At 40.7% G+C, this 19,591-nt stretch overlaps 1 protein-coding gene across 3 annotated transcripts in view; it reads right to left on the bottom strand.

Moving 5' to 3' along the window:
* lmf1 (lipase maturation factor 1) overlaps positions 1 to 19,591 on the bottom strand; it is a 704,612-nt gene that overhangs the window by 683,330 nt on the left and 1,691 nt on the right. The window lies entirely within an intron of this gene.

Raw genomic sequence — 19,591 nt, 5'->3', positions numbered from 1 at the left:
CTCGGAACAGAACTAGAAGCAGAAGTCCCCATGATTGTGAGGTTTTGGAGGCTGCCAATAACCCTGAGGAAAACTAAACAGAAAGGCAAAACAAAGGGAATTAGATAGTTGGAGAGAGTTTGGAGGTTATTCTGAGGTACCAGATAAGGGCAACCAGCTTTGTTACATAGGTCGATTTGCACTGAAAAAGTCCTTGCAGATGGGACTTAAGGCTAAAGGAAGGCTAGTTGCTAGGGGTTTTGATGAGCGACTGGATGATACAGATGTTGACTCTCCCACAGCTGGAATAGTAACCATTTTAGCTCTGTTGATCACATATTCATGGGAGTGTAGATCAATCAACATAAAAGTTGCATCTCTGCAGAGCAATACCTTTCAGACAGCAGTGTTTCTGAGACCACCCAAAGAGGCAGCAGATGCAGAAGAAAACCTATGGAAACGAAACAAATGTGTCGATGGCCTGAACGATGCTTCCAGGGTGATACATTTTGGTAAGATCTGTTTTGCTGCAAACAGACTGTGTTCAAGTAAAAGCAAATTCCGCAATGTTTTATGGGCATCATAAAGGAAAATCTTCAGGCATTTTCACGGTGCACGTTGATGAGTTATTATGGGGTAGTACTGCAGAATTTGAGAAATGTGTTAATCACAAGATTAAAGTATAATTTTAAAAATGTTTAAAAGGAGTCAGGCTTTTAAATATATTAGTTTATATATTAAGCAGATCACTTCTGGAATAACTTTAAATCAAAAGTCCTATTTAAAGTCTGCTACTCCCACCCTGGTTAATTGGACTTGGTCCTCACAGAAAGTTAAGGTTGCATCTAAAAGAGAGAGAGCAATTGCGAAGCCTGATTGGTCAGTTGAACTTGTTGGGCAGTCAGCCTAGACCAGATGCTGTTTTGATGTGTTGGATTTAAGTACTACAATGAAATACCCTAAAGTAGAGAATGTTTTAGGGGCAAATAAAGCATTAAAAAAATTACATTTGGAGAAATGCGTACTTAAGTTGCCATCCTTAGGTGACCTAGAGTAGATGAAACTAGTCATTTTAGTGAGGCTGCACATGCTAATCTTCCTGATAGGTATTCTGGTGCAGCTAGTTTCATAATATTTATGGGTCAAAATAGGAAATAATTTCCTTTAGTTTGGGAAGCTAAGAAAATAAAAATAGTTGTTAAAAATACTTTAGCTGCTGAAACATTGGCTCTTGTGGAGGCAGTGGATATGGGAGTCTATTTTTCAGAGAATTTAAGTGAGATCCTGTACAATGGGCGTACTGAAGATAGTATACCAATTGAACGTTATGTGGACAATCATTCCTTGTGGGTAATGTACACTCTACAAAAGGTGCGAGTGAAAAAAGGTTACAGATTGACCTTGCTGGTTTGTTTTTACAAACGGAAATGCATGTATGAAGAAATTGTTAGGGGCTTTAAAGGAGAGGCATCTCACAATGTATCGCTTTGTTGAGAATGTGGACATTTTAGTTTTAATTTGTTTCAAATTTTTGGTTGTATATATAAACTCTAATTTTGATTTAGAGAGAGAAGGGAATTTGTTAATTGTATATTAATTGTGTTTAACTTTATGCAGGTGGTAAGCATTAACTGGTGATTCACTTGAGCTCCTATAAATAGGCATAGACTGAAACTGTGATGGTAGGGGTTAGGAATGCTTGGAATGTATAACAGAGTAAATAAATATGTGTCTCAAGATCTTCTCCAGTTCTACATTTCACCAACTGGCTTGCTGGAGTACTGGGACAGGAAGGAGTTTTAATGATGGGACCAGTGTCCTAACAGGAAGGGTAAACAGGGAGGTTACAAAGGCTTAAAACTAGAAAGACAGGGGAATGGGGTGGTAGAGATCTGCAAGAACAAGCCTAAATATAAACAGGAAATGTTGGCATAGGACAGACTAAACTAAGGGATGCCATAAATGGATTGGAGATACATAAGAGTTATGGAATAGGAGTGTAAAAAGATGGTTAAAAAGGAAATGAGATAAACTTCCATTAAAAAAATGGTTAAACTGTCTGTACAGCAATGCACACAGTACCTGTAATAGTACTGGAGGGAATAATATGGAGCTTAGTCAGCAGTGAAGTAAGGATGCTCACCACTGACCTCCAAGTACATCTCGTTGAGACATCTAGCGATTTCTCTGGCAAGAATTTCACCTGCATTGCCGTGCAGTGGTACTGCAACTGATTGCAGCAGCCTTTGCTGGGGATTTCCCAGTGTGGAGCTGGAGGGATGTCATCAGGCTGTCCAAGCAGCCATAGAGTCACACACACAGTCATTATGGCTGAGAAGGCTGCCATTCGGCCCATAGAGTCCAGGACAGCTCTCTGTAGAGCAATCCAATCAGTCCTATTCTATCCCCATAGCCTGAAAGCTTATTTCCCTCAAGTGTCCATCCAATTTACTTTTGAAATAATTTGGTGTCTCCGCTTCTACCACTTTCGTAGGCAACGAGTTCCAGGACATTACAACTCGCTGCGCAAAAACGTTCTTCCAGACACCAACTGCCCCACCCAACAATGTCTTGCCCAATACCTTAAATCTGCATCCCTTAGTCCTTGTACCATCAGCTAAGGGGTTCAGCTCTTCTTTGTCTACCTTATCTAAACCTGTCATAATCTTGTACACCTCTATCAAATCTCCACTCTATCTACTTTGCTCCAAGGAGAGCAACCAGTTTCTCCAGCCTAACCTTGTAGCTAAATCCCTCGTCCCCATAATCATTCTGGTAAATCTCCTCTGCACCCTCTCAAGGACCCTCACATCGTTCCTAAAGTGTGGTGACTAGAACTGAACGCAATACTCTAGCTGGGGCCGAACCGGAGTTTTATAAAATGCAGCATAACTACCTTGCTTTTGTACTCAATACCTCTATTTATGAAGCCCAAGATCCCATATGCTTTGCTAACTACACTCTCAGTATGTCCTGCCACCTTCAAAGATCAATGCACATGTACTCCCAGGTCTCTCTGTCCCTGCACACTCTTTGGAACGGTGCTATTAAGTCTATATCACCTCACACTTTTCTGTATTAAATTCCATCTGCCACTTATTAGATTAGATTAGAGATACAGCACTGAAACAGGCCCTTCGGCCCAACGAGTCTGTGCCGACCATCAACCACCCATTTATACTAATCCTACACTAACCCCATATTCCTACCAAACATCCCCACCTGTCCCTATATTTCCCTACCACCTACCTATACTAGTGACAATTTGTAATGGCCAATTTACCTACCAACCTGCAAGTCTTTTGGCTTGTGGGAGGAAACCGGAGCACCCGGAGAAAACCCACGCAGACACAGGGAGAACTTGCAAACTCCACACAGGCAGTACCCAGAATCGAACCCGGGTCCCTGGAGCTGTGAGGCTGTAGTGCTAACCACTGCGCCACTGTGCCGCCCCATCTGCCCATTCAGCTAGCCTATCTATGTCCTGTTGCAGTTGATTGGTATCATCCTTACTGTCTGCCACAACTCCAAGTTTGGAATCAGCAAATTTTGAATTTTTACTCTATATTCCAATATCCAGGTCATTTCTATATCGAAAAGCATGACCTGGGCACAGAGATTTGGGGAACACCACTGTCTACCATCCTCCAGTCTGAAAAACAACCATTTACCATGATTTGCTGGTTTCTGTCCTTAAGCCAGTTTTTTATCCAATTGGACACTGACCCTCCTATTCCATGAGCCTCAATTTTGTTAACCAGCCTCTTATGTGGTACTTACTTAAAATCCATATAGGCAACATCCACTGCATTCCCTTCGTCAACCTTCTCTGTTACCTCATCAAGAAATTCAATTAGATTAGTTAAGCACGATATACCTTTTACAAATCCATGCTGGCTGTTCTTAATTAACTCAAACCTTTCCAAACCTTGACTTTTTCCATGATTATTCTTTCTAAAACCTTACCCACCACTGATGTGAAACTAACTGGCCTGTAGTTACTATGAATGTCCTTAAGCCCCTTCTTGAATAAGGGTGTCACATTTTACACACTCCAATCCTCTAGAACCTCCCACATATCTAGAGAATATTGGAAAATTATGGCAAGCTCTTCCACTATCTCCACTCCCACTTTCTTTCACAACCATCCAGACCAAGCAACGTATCCACTCTAAGCATAGCGAGCCTTTCCAGTACATCCTTCCTATCAATTTTCACCCCATCCATTATCTCTACCATCTCCACTTCTACCGATATTTTGTCAGCATCCTCTTGCTTAGTGAACACCAATAAAAAGCACTCATTATGTATTCTAGCCTTGCCCTGCACCTCTAAGCATATATCACCCTCTCTGTCCCCAAAAGGCCCCGACCCCATCTCTTACGACCCTTTAATTAGTTAACCACATTAAAGCATTTTTACAGGCACCCAAACAGGAAACAAAAAGCAGTAAAATAAAAATCACATTAATTTGTTTGATGTAAAAAAGACTGGGACATACATAGTGAAAGTAGAAGCTTAAAATGTTCCCCAAAAAACTTGTTAAATTATTTTTTAAAACTTGAGCTTAAAAAAAATCTGCTAATTAATCAATTAACAGCACTCAACAAATATAAAATTATTTTTCAGGGCAAGTTCTGTTACCAAATTTTATTAATTACATCGCTATTAAAAATAGTTACACCTAATTGAACAAGATGGAAATTTTTTTTATTGGGTTACTAACAGCGATGCAGGAGCCAGATAATTCAAGTTCTCATTGATTTAATGATTGCTGGCTCTGGGTGGGAGAGGGGGTGGCCACACCGCAGCCATTTGGAGACCTGAGTGACAGACCGCAACTTCAAGATTTTTGCGCTAATCTGCACATGGCCAACATCCTGAATTAACAGTCAGTTTCAGAGGGGTAATGACAGCAAACACTGACAGTATGGCGTGAACCCCCACCCACTCACCTCCACACTACCACAAAATCTGGGAAGATGTCTCAGTCATAAAGGATGCCACTGTTGACTTCAGTGTTACAAGCAAGATGAAATCAGAAGAGATTCAAACAGAGAATGACAGGACAGGTAAGCATGGGGATGGGTAATTATGATACCTTTACATGAAAAGGAAGATGAGACAAGGGGGATTGAGGATAGTCCATCTTGGTGTATTTCCATGACATTAGTTAGGAATCAGTTATAGATCTCATCTATGGCAGATTCCTCAATTACAAAGCTCCCAATAATGTTAATAAACTAAATTTTGTACTTGGTTTTCAATAACCACCCTGCTGTATCAGTTACAATGGATATGAGTCAGTGAAACACAGTGCAAGTAGAATACTAATCCCTACTGCATTCTATTATTACACATCTTGTCAGAAAACTTTAGATGATTACAATAGGAAAAAAATTTGCAATAAAGATCAAATGCATTAAAACATAGTACAGCATGAATCTGACTTGTTATAAAATATAATTCACAGAGTTTTAAGGAAAAAATGAATTCCATTAGTGTTAATTATAACTTCACTTCATACACAATAAATCTATGCTTACCTGGAGAAAAATAGTTTGGTTTTCCAAATATTCTCATCATCAATTTCCTTCTTAAACCAAATATATAACCATCCTCTTATTCACAATTACGTTGTCCTGGTTTACAGGTATTCTCCAAAACTAGCCAGGTCTTCCCAACACAAGCCGTCAGTTCCACTATTTGTTCCTGTCACTTTCACCTTTCTGCTAGCCCGCTATCTTTTTATACAGAACTTTTTTTATATGGGTCCTTTTGTTAGGTCAGAATCAACAAGGGTGTCACAAAAGAGATTTTTATCTGCAGTATCCTACTCTACACAAAAAGGTGCCTATTAATAGTCCTTTAACTTTATGAAAGCTCATTGTTTGCTGTGAAGCAAACAGCTCCTCTGCTGTCCTGAATGAAAGGTTTTGTCAGTTAAACTGGACCTTTCATTTAAAAGCACAGTCGTAAAATAGTTCATTATGAACAGTATGCAGTATGTGTACTGTCATTGTTCTAACATCTGATATAAACTAAATATAAGAAAGGGTTATGTGTTTGATAACTCAAAATTTAACCTACGTAATGCCTATAACAGGTGCATTATCACAGAAGACTAAAGCTTAAAATCAACTAGCACAAAACGCTCCGGCTACAATGTGCAGGGGAATGAAAAAGAGAGATCATACTATTGTGCTGGACATTCATTTCAATATATATCAGTCACAGTAACTAATAACTCTGAGGTTTACTTTTAAAAATACATTTATAATGCTGATTAATGACTTCCTTACTGTAGGAAGTATGAAAGTACTTAACTCTGAAAACAATCTACCTTCAGTTTCCTCGTTACACAAATCCAATGCACAGCTTAAAGTCACACTTATTTTGAAGTGGTAGACAGATTTTGAACAACACACTTGAATTACAATTTTTGTTGTGTTTAAACACCTATTTGTTGTTCGTAGCAACAACAACAAACTTGCATTTATATAGCAGCTTTAACGTAGTAATACATCCGAAGGCACTTCACAGGAGCGATATCAAATTTGACACCAAACCACACAAGGAATTATTTGGACAAATGACCAAAAGCTGTGTCAAAGGGGTGGAATTTAAGGAATATCATAAAGCAGCAGAGGGGTGCAGGAAGAGAATTCCAGAGCTTAGGGTCTTGGCAACTGAAGGCAGGGCCGCCAGCAGTAGAGTGATTAAATTTGTGGATGTGCAAGACGCCAGAGTTGAAGGAGTGCAGAGCTCTCGAAGGCAGAGAGCTAAGGAGGTTACAGACATAGGGAGGACAAGGCCACAGAGAGATTTAAAAACAAGGATGAGAATTTTGAAATTGAGGCATTGCTTGACCGGGAGCAAAAACAGATCAGCAAGGTGAGGGGTGTTGTGTGAACAGAACTTGGTAAGAGTTTAAAAAAAAAAGGCAAACTTGCATTTTTACAGTGTCATACTCAGGGCATCCCAAAGCACTTTACAGCCAATGAATTACTTTTGAAGAGTAGTCACTGGTGTAATGTAGGAAATGTTAGGATACGGGCAACTGAGCTTTAGATGACCCAAGGCTATGTAGGTTGGAAGATGTGAGACTAGCCAGGAGAGCATTGGAATAGTCAAGAGATAACAAAGGCATAGATGAGGGTTTCAGCAGCGGATAAGCTGAGGTGGGGTGGGTTGAGTGATGTTCCAGAGGTGGAAGTAGGCAATCTGGTGATGGACCAGATATGTGATCAGAAGCTCACCTCAGTTGTGAATGGTCTGGTTCAACTTCAGACACTTGCAAGTGAGAAGGATAGAGTTAGTGGTTAGGGAGCAGAGTTTGTAGCGGGGACCAACGACAATAGGAAATTTCTGCTCATCTGGTACTGGATGTCAGACAAGCAATGTGACAAATCAGAGACAAAGACGGGGTTGAGAGAGATGCTGGTGAGGTAGAGTTGGGTGTTGTCAGCATGTCTGTGGAACCTGATGTGTTTATGGATGATATCGCTGATGGGCAGCATGTAGATGAGAAATAGGAGGAGGCCAAGGATAAATCTTAGGGGAACTCCTTATGCGGGAGCCGAAAGAGAATCCATTGCAGATGATTCTCTGGCAACAACTGGATAGATAAGAAAGGAACAAGGCAAGTGCAGTCCTACCCAGCTGGACAACAGAGAAGAGGCGTTAGAGGAGGATAGTGGTCAACTGTGTCAAAGGCTGGACACGGGTCAAGAAGGATGGGGAGGCATTGTTTACCATGGTCAAAGTCACATGGGATGTCATTTGTGAATTTGATAAGGGCCATTGCAGTACTGTAGCAGGGGCAGAAACCTGATTCAAACACGGAGTTCTGGAAAGATGGACACAAACCGAGCAAAATACCGTATGCCTTTCAGTCAGAAATGTAACTAAACTCACCAATTATTTAAAAAACAAACGTGTTTTAAAAATGCCTGATTCCTCTCGTGCCCTTTTCCAACTACTTTATCTTCTATCCCATCTCTTTTTTTTTTGCTGCGCCTTCCAATCAAATCTTCCCATTCTAAACCCTTTTCTTCCAAAAAAAATTCTTCTCATCTGCTTTCTTCTTCTTTGTTCACCACCATTTCAAGGGAGCGAGCAACTTCGAAATATCTGGGATTTCAAACAGCTCAAAAGGAAACTTCCTTGCCACTTTCCTCCACCCCCCTCCACCCCCACACTAACCAAAAGACATTAGTTTGAAGATAGACATGGTCATATTAGGTTATTCTTCAAGGTATAAAAAAAAACTTGCATTATTTAAAATAGGTTTACCCATTTTTATCCTTCACACTATGCAGCATTCCCTAACCAACATAGCAGGCAATGGGCTTGCTCACTTGTTCTCGCTGTTGCGGTGCAACCTACAACTACATGTAGCATTACAGCAAATTGAGTTTGCTTGCCCTCCAATTCTGCATTCCTCCTCCTGGTGAAATGCCAACTCTCTGCATGCTTCTTCTACATTGAAATGGAAATGGCACCCCATCCATCACCTTCAACATTCCCTCCCTCTGCCACCAACACACGGCAGCAGTGTGTACCATATATAAGATGCACTGCAGCAACTCACTAAGGCTCCTTTGACAACCCGCGACCTCTACCACCTAGAAGGACATGGGCAGCAGATGCATGGGAACACTACCACCTGCAAGTACCCCTCTAAGCCACACACCATCCAGACATCCAAATGGACTGCAGAAAACATGCAAATCTCTACCTCATTACCACACATTACAACCAGCTAATAAACTAGGCCGGCCAGTACATTACTTCCATTTGTTTCATTAAGTGAAGGTATTACATTTTTACTGTTTCTCAAATATACCCTTCAGATAATTTATTTTAATATTCATTTGTGGGATGTGAGCGTCACTGGCAAAGGCAGCATTTAATGCCCTAATTGCCCTTGAGAAGGTGGTGGTGAGCTGCCTTCTTGAACCACAGCAGTCCTTGGGGTTTAGGTACACCAACTGTGCCGTTAGGAAGGGGGTTCCAGGATTTTGACTCAGCGACAATGAAGGAACGGCGATATAGCTCCCAAGTCTGGATGGTGTGTGGCTTAGAGGGGAACTTGCAGGTGGTGGTGTTCCCATGCATCTGCTGCCCTTGTCCTTCTAGGTGGTAGAGGTCGCGGGTTGTCAAAGGAGCCTTAGTGAGTTGCTGCAGTGCATCTTATATATGGTACACACTGCTGCCGTGTGTTGGTGGCAGAGGGAGTGAATGCTGAAGGCGATGGATGGGGTGCCAATCAAGCAGGCTGCTTTGTCCTGGATGGTGTCAAGCTTCTTGAGTGTTGTTGAAGTTGCACTCATCCAGGCAAGTGGAGGGTATTCAATCACACTCCTGACATGTGCCTTGTAGATATTGGATAGGCATTGGAGAGACAGGAGGTGAGTTGCTCGCCACAGAATTCCCAGCCTCTGACCTGCTCTTGTAGCCACAGCATTTATGTGCTGGTCCAGTTCCGTTTCTGGTCAATGGTAACCCCCCAGGATGTTGAGTGGGGGATTTGGCGATGTTAATGCCATTTAACGTCAAGGGAAGATGGTTAAATTCTCTCCTGTTTGAGACGGTCATTGCCTGGCACTTCTGTGATGCGAATGTTACTTGCCACTTATCAGTCCAAGCCTGGATGTTGTCCTGGTCTTGCTGCATATGGACATAGGTGGCTTCAGTATCTGAGGAGTCGCGAATGGTGCTGAACATTGTACAATCATCAGTGAACATCCCCACATCTGACCTTATGCTGGAGGGAAGGTCATTGATGAAGCAGCTGAAGGTGGTTGGGCCCAGGACAATACCCTGAGGAACTCCTGGGATTGAGATGATTGACCTCCAACAACCACAACCATCTTCCTTAGTGCTAGGTATGATCTCCTGGCTTTCTTGGTACTGTTGACAGTAGAAATAATCTAACTAAATGCAGTACTAATGAAGCAATGTGAATGATTGAGAAAGGTGAATACATGTAGACTAAAACAAAAACAGAAATTGTTAAAACACTCAGCATGTCAAACAGCAACTGTGGAGAGAACGGACATTCGTATTCCATGTCTGGATCCTGCATCAGAACAGGAACATATTACAGATGACAGCATTTAAAAGCAGATAGAACAAATGGAAGGAAGGGGGGGGGAAACATACATGAAAATAAATAGAATAACCTGTAAAGCGCTTAACTGGAAAACACAAGGTGGTTGGTTGGTATCCTTCCATCTATGAAAGATGATGGCAAGTACCAAACAATCCAATTAGATGGGGTGTCTTCTCTTGATGCACATGGTTGTGAAGGCCAATCCTTGAGAGGTAGCTTCTGCCACAAGTGCCGCACATGAAGCTGCCAAGTGACGCTGTGAGTTCATGTTTTTGACGTTGCGCCTGTTGCCAAGCTGCTGTAGCAACTGGTCATCATGGTAGTGCACACCAGTCCACAGAATATGTCGCCATTTCCCTTTTTCACCAGCTATTGGCTCCCAAGTGCGAGTCAACATTTAGGGCCCTCAAGTCACATTTGCAAGCAACCTCGAACTGGAGCTTTGGCACCCCACTAGTCTTCTGGCCCCAGCTAGTTCGATTAGTGGCAACACACTTGGGAGCTCTGCCTTTGAGAGGACTGCCTCATTTGTGATTTTGCCCTGCCAGGATATACCCATAATGTGCCGCAGACAGCAAAGATGGAAATTATTGAGCTTCTTTTCCTGGTAGCTGTAAGTCTCCCATGTTTCACAGCCATACAGCAAGGTGCTGAGAACACAGGCCTTATAAACCATCAGCTTGGTCCTAAGGGTCAGCTTGGTGTTATTCCATGTGCGTTTGCATGTTGGCCAAAGGTAGTAGCTGCTTTCCTTATGCGGGTAGAGCTCTGCATCAAGGGACATTGGGTCCATGGTGACAGACAAAGTAGCAGAATTTGCTAACCACTTCCAGTGGGACGTTATTTAGTGTGACCAGGGGTAGAGATGCAACACCTTGTCCCATGACCACAGTTTTCTTGACACTTATAGTCAAGGAGAACAAGTCACAGGCATGGGAAAGATAGTCTATGAGTTCTTGTCGCTGAGTTACCGTGTGAGCAACTCACACAGCATCATCAGCGTAGAGGAGTCCTTTGATCAGGATGTGATGTGTTTTTTTGTCTTCCCTTTCAGCCTTGATAGACTGTAGGGCTTGCTGTCTGACCTAGTGTGCAAGTGGACTCCTTCCATATCTGCAGGGAAGGCGAAGGTGGTTAAAATGGCAGAAATGATATTAACATTGTTTTTTGCTTCAGACTTTCAGAAGTTTTTGTTTCAGGATTCCAGCAAAGCTAATATCACCTCTTCCAATGAACCATCCTGTGTGTGCACTCATTTGTGTTTTGCCCCTCCCTTCGCCTTGAACTATTTTTTTCCCACATGCTGTTCATCCATAACATCTTCCAGTTCTGCTGAAGGGTCCACACCTGATACATTGACTTGCTTGTTCTCACCACAGATGCTGCCTGACCTGCTGAGAATTTTCAAAATTTTCTGTTTTTGTTCCAGATGTCCAGCACCCGCAGAATTTTCCTATTTATTCACATGTATGCCAAAGACTGCATCAATTTGAAAGACAAATTGTTTGCATAGAAATAGGATTTGCATACACCAGGCAAACCGTCAAATCTATATAGCCAGGGAATAGGTCTTATGTTTTCATATCAAGCAAAATTTTGTATGTGGGTGTAATGGAACAATGTCAGTTAAGTTACTCACACCATTAGTCAAAAGTTGGGTGAACTTAGCATCCAACCAAACCCAACCTCCACCTGCAGGTGAAATTAGAATTCTGTTCATTAATTTGGTTCCAACATAAAAATAAAGCCACTTCTGGGGCTTTAATAATTGTAATAGAACCAATTTGGAAGCAGAGCATCTAAATTATCAATGTGAGATTGAATAATTTATGTTCCACTCTTTATCCTCCTGCCTCTCTGTTATATTAAAAATAACTGCTGTCACTTCCCAGATCAGTGAAGTAAATACTATCACCAATCATTGCACAATCACACACTGAGTTTAGATACCATTGTAAAAGGAATCCATTCCCTTTTGGCTATTTGTCTTTTTAGCTTCTGTCTTGCTCTGCTCTCATTTCAGTTCCTCCATAATTAACAAAATCACTTTCACTTTCTATGCCACTTCTCTAGCTTAGCTCTCTATTAATCTGCACAATGAATTTCTTCCCTACTATGCTAAATATGCTCCTCTCAAATAAGGCCTTGGGAAACCACTAATATTCACATTCTTCAAATGCAATTACCACATGCAAACATTCTTCAATTGGTTGTCTTCCTGGTACAAATACCCACTACACTGGATTCCTCCTATTACAGTAGGAACCTGTATAACACTCATCTGTTATCCTGTCCCTAACAAATAGAATGTACCATTTAATAGGCTAACTGCGTGCAGCGTGCATCGACGTGTATTAACAAAGTAGCTTCCCTAATTGCCATTTTATGAAGTCAACACAAATAGCATATTTCTACTTTAGTGAGTTTTTTTAAAAAATTATAAATCTGTCAAAACAGAACGCAAAAGGCTGAAGACACCTATCAAGGTCACTTTTTTGCAAAGAAACAACAGAATGATGTATTTCAATTTCATAATGCTGATTATACACAGAATAAAGGAAATGGCACTATACCAAAGCACCTTAAAGCAGCTAGTCACTGCAATATAGGAAAGACAGACTTGCATTTATATAGCACCTTCTGTATCCTTTTTGAAATAAAGTCACTGTTTTTTGTAGGCAAATACAGCAGCCAATTTGCAAGTCGCAAGATCTCACAAACAGTACTGATGAATGGCCAGTTCATCTGTTTTGGGTGGTGTTGGTTAAAGAATGACTGTTGACCAGGATGCTGGGAAAACATTCTGCCCTTCTTTGAAAAAGTGCTGCAGCAGCTTTCACAGATACCCGAATTCTTGATTTCAGCCACACAACTTTAAGGAGACGGCAAATGCTATCATGGGAGAGGAGAGAGGAAAAGTGCTCTTGTGCACTTCTCAACAACCAGTGGTAAATTACATTGGTGAAAGGCAAAGTTACCCAGCTTCTCAGTCACAGCAGATGCACAGCCCAAGGAAACCAAATTAAAAATAGGATTAGGTAAATCTACTGAATCAGACAGTATTTCTCCATTTTATCCTATGCTCTATGGAAAAAAATGATACATTTTTATATCTGATATAAAATCACTAGGTTAACAACATTACAGCCAATCCAAACAGCCTATCTGAGAAATAGTATTTCATTATATTAAGAATTTCTGCTGACTGGGAGCAATCTTTGCCCAATAGTGATATCTAATCTTGCACTATTTTGGCTTCACACTGGCTATGGTACAAATGCAACCAGGTACCAAGCCTTTCTTTTTAAAAAGCAGATTGCTTTTTAGTTTCTAATGTTAGTAAATAGGTGATGACAAAGCCTTTTTTCCTGACATTAGAAAGCACAACAGCTCGTGAGCAGAAGGCTGTACATGCATTTAAGCATGCATGTGCAGAGCTTTGCTCTCCCTTGACATGAGAGGAAAACAAGCAGGGAAATTTAACTTAATGCCATCATCTGCTTCCCTGAGGGCAGGTACTGTTACCTGCAGTATCAGTGCAGTTTTGAAGTCAAGCTATAAATGAAATATCTTAAAAATAACTTCTGCACTTTTTCCCCTTGCTACAAAACTGAAACCGGTTCATAGTAACACAAAACACACTGGCCGTAAGTATCGCACTCTGTGCCCCCAAGATCGTTTGCAAATTACATGTTCCCAAGTCTCCGTCAATACTACTCTTGATCAGATTGCTGTAAAGTAGAAGAATGCTACAACTTTCTCATCACTTTTCATAGTCTTCCTCCCTATGGGCAAATCCTTGGCTTCCTGTTCCTGAAACAGAAAACGCTGGAGACACTCAATAGGTCAGGCACCATCTGTCAAGAGAACACAAGTCAACTTTTAGGTGTTAACAAATTCTCAAAACTGGGGAAGGATTCAATATCCGAAATGTCGACTTGTGTTCTCTCAACGGATGCTGCCTGACCCGAGTGTCTCCAGCATTTCTCGCTTCAGATTTTCAGCATCTTCAGTATTTTACTTTTAGCCTCCTCTTCCTGACAAGTGAAGGCTTACCCTTCAATTGTTGCACTGGGAACCTCACCTTTGTCTGACTCATTCATACACACTCTGACAGGAAATTAGAAGGTAAGAAAGACCTTTCAGATGTATAGCGCCTTTCACAATCTCAGAACGTCCCAAAGTACTTTACAGCTAATGAAGCATTTCTGAAGCGTAGACGTTGTTGTAATGTAGGGAATTGTAACAGATCAAGGTTTCCACACAGTAATGAGCTGATGACAAAATCATCTGTTTCGCATACTGGTTGAGAGAAAAATATCAGTCAGCACCCTGGGGAGCACCACAGGATCTTTCACATCCACCAGACAGAGGAGACAGAGCCTTGGTTTAAAGTTTCATCCGAAAGACAGTACCTCGGACAGTGCTGCACTCCCTCAGTAGTGCACTGAAAGCATCAGAAAATTTTGTACACAAGTCCCTGGAGCGCAACTGGAACCTGCGAGTTTCTGACTGCGAGAGTGCTACTAATGAGCCACAGTTTACACTGTGGGAACTCTCTATCGCAAAAATGTCTAACACACAGTGTTTGTGTGCCAGCACACTGTACTTCTGGGCTAACTACAGGATGAATATTTGCATCCTTTTTCTTCATCTTTTAAATGTTAATTGTCATAATGCTTAACTTATCAACGTAATGGAATTAAGTTATTTTAGAAAATGAAAATGTGGAGACATTGAAGTTTTCAGCACGGCCTGTACAAAACTACTATATCCAGATCAGATTTAGCTATCTTCATATACCTAGGATCAGCTATCGACTAGGCTTATGCAGCAGCGGGAGAATGCAGGCAGTGCATAACTATCTGCATGTGATTCAAGACGCGAGTGCTTTTTTTTTCCCCAGAGATTCAGATGGCTGAGTGGAGCAGAATATTTACATTTTGTTTTTCATGGGCCTACAATAAGATTTTGTGATTTCAACTTAGTTTAGCTTGATATTAGATTTTGCTGATTACAATTAGGTGTGTTTGAGTCCAAAGGTCTTTTTGAGGACAAAGTTTAGGGTTTATAAAGTTACAGAAGGCTGTGATTTGAAACAGGACATTTGGAGGAAAGTGACTCCATTTATTTTGCTCCATATTTACATGGTGTATGTGAAACTGTTGAGATGCTGTGCACAATGTGAGCATTGTACGCACAGAAATAATAAATACCCTTGGACTCAGATGGTAAACAGGATTAGTAAAATAGCCATCACAGGAAAATCATGCTATTTACTTGCTATTTGATTACAGAACACTACAAATAAGTGTGCAAAATAAGAGTGTAATCTACTGATGGAACAATAATGTGTTTCTCTGTCAACAATAGTTATGGACAAGGCAACATAAATCCATAAAAGCCTAACAATGTAGAAGCAGAGCTTCTCTGGCAGCTCACTTGGCAAGTGCATTGTCTAGTGTAGCACTGAGTCATAAATTAACATATATATGGTACCTTTAACATAGAAAAATGTTCCATGTGCCTCAGAGGTGTAAACAGACAAAACAGATACTGAGACAAAGGAGGTACATAAGAAGATAAGAAATAGGAGGAGTAGACCATTCAGCCCTTCAAGCCCCCTTCGCCATTCAATGAGATCATGGCTGATCTACTTCAACACCATTTTCCTGCACTATCCCTGTATCCCTTGGTGTTTTTAAGATGTAGAAATCTATCTCTGTCTCAGTCTTGAACATACTCACTGACAGCCTCCACAGCCCTCCGGGGCAGAGAATTCCAAAGATTCACCATTCTGTGTGAGAAGAAATTCCTCCTCATCACAGTTTTAAATGGCCTACCCCTTATTTTGAGACTGCATCCACTGGTTCTGGACTCCTCAGCCCAGGGAAACATCATTCCTGCATCAACCCTTTCGAGCCCTGAAGAACTTTGTATGTTTGAATGAGATCATCTCTCATTCTTCTAAACTGTAGAGAATACAGTCGATTTAATCCTTCCTCATAAGGCAATCCCTCCATTCCAGGAATTAGTTTGGTGAACCTTCGTTGCACTCCCTCTCTAGCAAGTATATCTTTCCTTAGGTGAGGAGACCAAAACTGCACACAGTACTCCAGTTGCAGTCTCACCAAGGCTCTATATAATTACAGTATGAAATCTTTACTCCTATACTCAAATCCTCTTGTAATGAAAGCCAACATACCATTGCCTTCTTAACTGCTTGCTGTGCCTGCATGTTAACTTTCAGTGACTCATGAACAAGGATATCCAAGTCCCTTTGAAATTCAACACTTCCCAGCCTCTCACCATTTAAGAAATACTCTGTATTTCTGTTTTTCCTACCAAAGTGGACAACCTCACATTTCTCCTTATTGTATTCCATCTGCCAAATTTTTGCCCACTCACATAGCCTCTCCAAATCCCCTTGAAGCGTCTTTGCATTCTCCTCACAACTCACACTTCCACTTAGTTTTGTGTCATCTGTAAACTTGGAAATATTACATTTAATCCCCACATCAAAATAATTGATGCAGATTGTGAATAGCTGGGGCCCAAACAATGATCCTTGCAGTACCCCATTCGTCATAGCCTGCCAAACTGAAAATGACCCATTTATTCCTACTCTGTTTTCGGTCTGTTAACCAGTTCTCAATCTGTGCCAGTATATTCCCCTCAATCCCATGTGCTCTAACTTTGTTTACTAACCTCTTGTGTGAGACCTTATCAAAACCTTTCTGAAAATCTATATATACCACATCCGCCAGTTCCTCCTTATCTATTCTGCTAGTTACATCCTCACAAAACTCCAAAAGGTTTGTTAGACATGATTTCCCTTTCATAAATCCATGTTGACTCTGCCCAATCCTACCATTATTTTCTAAGTGTCCTGTTATCACATCCTTTATTATAGATTCTAGCATTTTCCCTACAACTGATTTTCGGCTAACAGGTCTGTAGTTCCCCGTTTTCTCTCTCCCTCCTTTCTTAAATAGTGGGGTTACATTTGTTGCCTTCCAATCTGCAGGAACCATTCCAGAATGTATAGCATTTTGAAAGATAACCAACAATGCATCTATTATCTCTATAGCCACCTCTTTCAACACTCTGGGATGTAGATCATCAGGTCCAGGGAATTTATCTACTTTAAGTCTCATTCAATTCTCTAGTACTTTTTATTTTTACTAATATTAATATCTTGCAGTTCATTTATACTAGTCTCTTGATTGTCCATTATTTCTGGGAGGTTTTTTGGTATTTTCTTCTGTGAAGATAGACACCAAGTATTTGTTTAGTTTCTCTGCCATTTCCTTATTCCCCACTATAAATTCTTCTGACTCCGCTTGTAATGGACCCACATTTGTCTTTGCTAATCTTTTCCTTTTTACATATCTATAGAAACTTTTACAGTCCATTTTTATGTTGCTTGATAGTTTACTCTCGCATTCTATTTTCCCTTTCTTAATCTTTTTCTTGGTCCTCCTTTGAAGAATTCTAAAGTGCTCCCAATCCTCAGGCTCATCATTTTTTTGCAACTTTATACGCCTCTTCCTTTGCTCAAATACAATCCTTGATTTCTTTCGATAGCCACAGAGGTACTTGAAAAGATGACCAAAAGCATGGTCCAAAATGGTGGGTTTTAAGGAGAGACTTAAAGAAGACAGAAGGAGTGGCGAGACACAGGACTGTAGGGAGGGAATTCCAGAGCATGGGACCTAGCTGACTGTAGGAATGGCCACCAGTAGTGAGGTGAAGGGAGAGCTGGTGCGTAGGAGGCCCAAGTCAGAGAAATGGAGAGTTTGAGAGGACTGTGGGGTTGGATATAATTCCAACTGCAAAGTACCTAAACAGGACTTTAAAGATGATAATACCAGCAGAAACAACATATCACTGTGTTAAATTTCATTTATGCTTACATTTATCCCAGTTAGTCAATCTTGTGATAGGTTGAGACTGGGAGTTAGATGTCTGTTTATGCAAATTGCTGCAATTGATCTTCCAGCTCCAGGAGTCTAAATTGTTTTCACCTGTCACTTTGCAGTTGCCCATTTTACATTCAATTTTTTACCCCCACTGACAGTTTTCCGAACAAAAAAGATCAAGAGTTTTTACATAGTATACAGCAATGAAACAGGTTATTCAGCTCAATTGGTCCATGCCGTATTTATGCTCCAAGAGAGCCTCCTCCCACCTTTCTTAATCTAACCCTATCAGTCTATCCTTCTATTTCTTTCTCCCTCATACGCTTTTCTAGCTTCCCCTTAAATGTACCTATGCTGTTCACCTCAACTACTCCATATGATAGCGGCTTCTATCACTCTCGGCGGCTAAAGTACATTTTCCTGAGTTTCCTATTGGATTTATTGGTGACAATCTTATATTTATGGCCTCTACTTTTAATCTCCCACACAAGTGGATACATCTTGTCTAGTGACCACTTGAACTAATATATAGTAAGAGCTGCCTGTTCATCATGTGACTGACAGTCTGGCCCATTTTCCAACTCCCCTACAAAAGAATCAAGTCCACTGATGTCACAACATTACACAATGCCGGTTAAAAAAATTTTTAATAAAGAGTGAATTCTGTTCAAGCATATAATAAAATATGGCTACAGATTACCATGAATACGCATTCAGGACCAGTAAAGCATTGCAATTCCTCACCTCCTCCCAGTCATGGAATATTCCTTTAGGACCAGTAATGCATTGCAGCTATCTCTACTGCAACTATGGAATTCAGGATCAGCAAGATGTATTATGGCCCCAATTTTACCCCCCAACCCCAAAGCTATGCTCTAGCTGAAGACAAGTTACAAGTGAACAATTTGACTGAATCATTAAACATCAAAAGAATACACAAAAATATACTGTATGTGTCCACCACAAAAATGCTGATGTTTTTCTCGTTAGTGTTGTATGGTGACTCATATTTAATTTCAATATAGATTCTTTTATATATTGCAAAAATCCAAATGGCTGTTTCTCCAAAAGAAAATGTTATCTCATAGGCAGGGCATATAGCACAAAACTGGGTAACACAGTGCCATCAAAATACAGGAAGCAAATTCAATGTGTCTGTATAGGGAAGAGCCTGGAACCAAGAAAACACAAGGGAAGGAAATAGCAAAATGTATTAAATACAGCAGCATGTTTGTTATTTTTAGTGCAAATGTCGTTTGCTGAATCACAAGCGATGTGATGCGTTAGTTGCAATCACCAGGTTATAAAGAGCCGTTTGACAACAGGGCTAGAAAATCACTTAAAAGATTTATTCAGTAAGACTGTAAACCCATTGAATCACATGGAGAGCTATGATTACATGTTCTAATTAAAAAGTCTCATTGGAAAGGAGAGAAAATTGATTAGTAAGGATGACACTGCTTGCCATCAACAGTGAGGCAAAGTGGCAGGTAGCATCTTTGAAAGGGAAGGGGTCACAACTAATACAATCATTTAAACACAAAATAAATGGATAATCGACACCAAGTTGGGG

This window comes from Heterodontus francisci, chromosome 24 (assembly GCF_036365525.1).
Source record: "Heterodontus francisci isolate sHetFra1 chromosome 24, sHetFra1.hap1, whole genome shotgun sequence".
NCBI classification, from domain to species: domain Eukaryota; kingdom Metazoa; phylum Chordata; class Chondrichthyes; order Heterodontiformes; family Heterodontidae; genus Heterodontus; species Heterodontus francisci.
The sequence above is the reverse complement of the archived record's forward strand: the minus strand, read 5'-3'. Positions and strand labels throughout refer to the sequence as shown.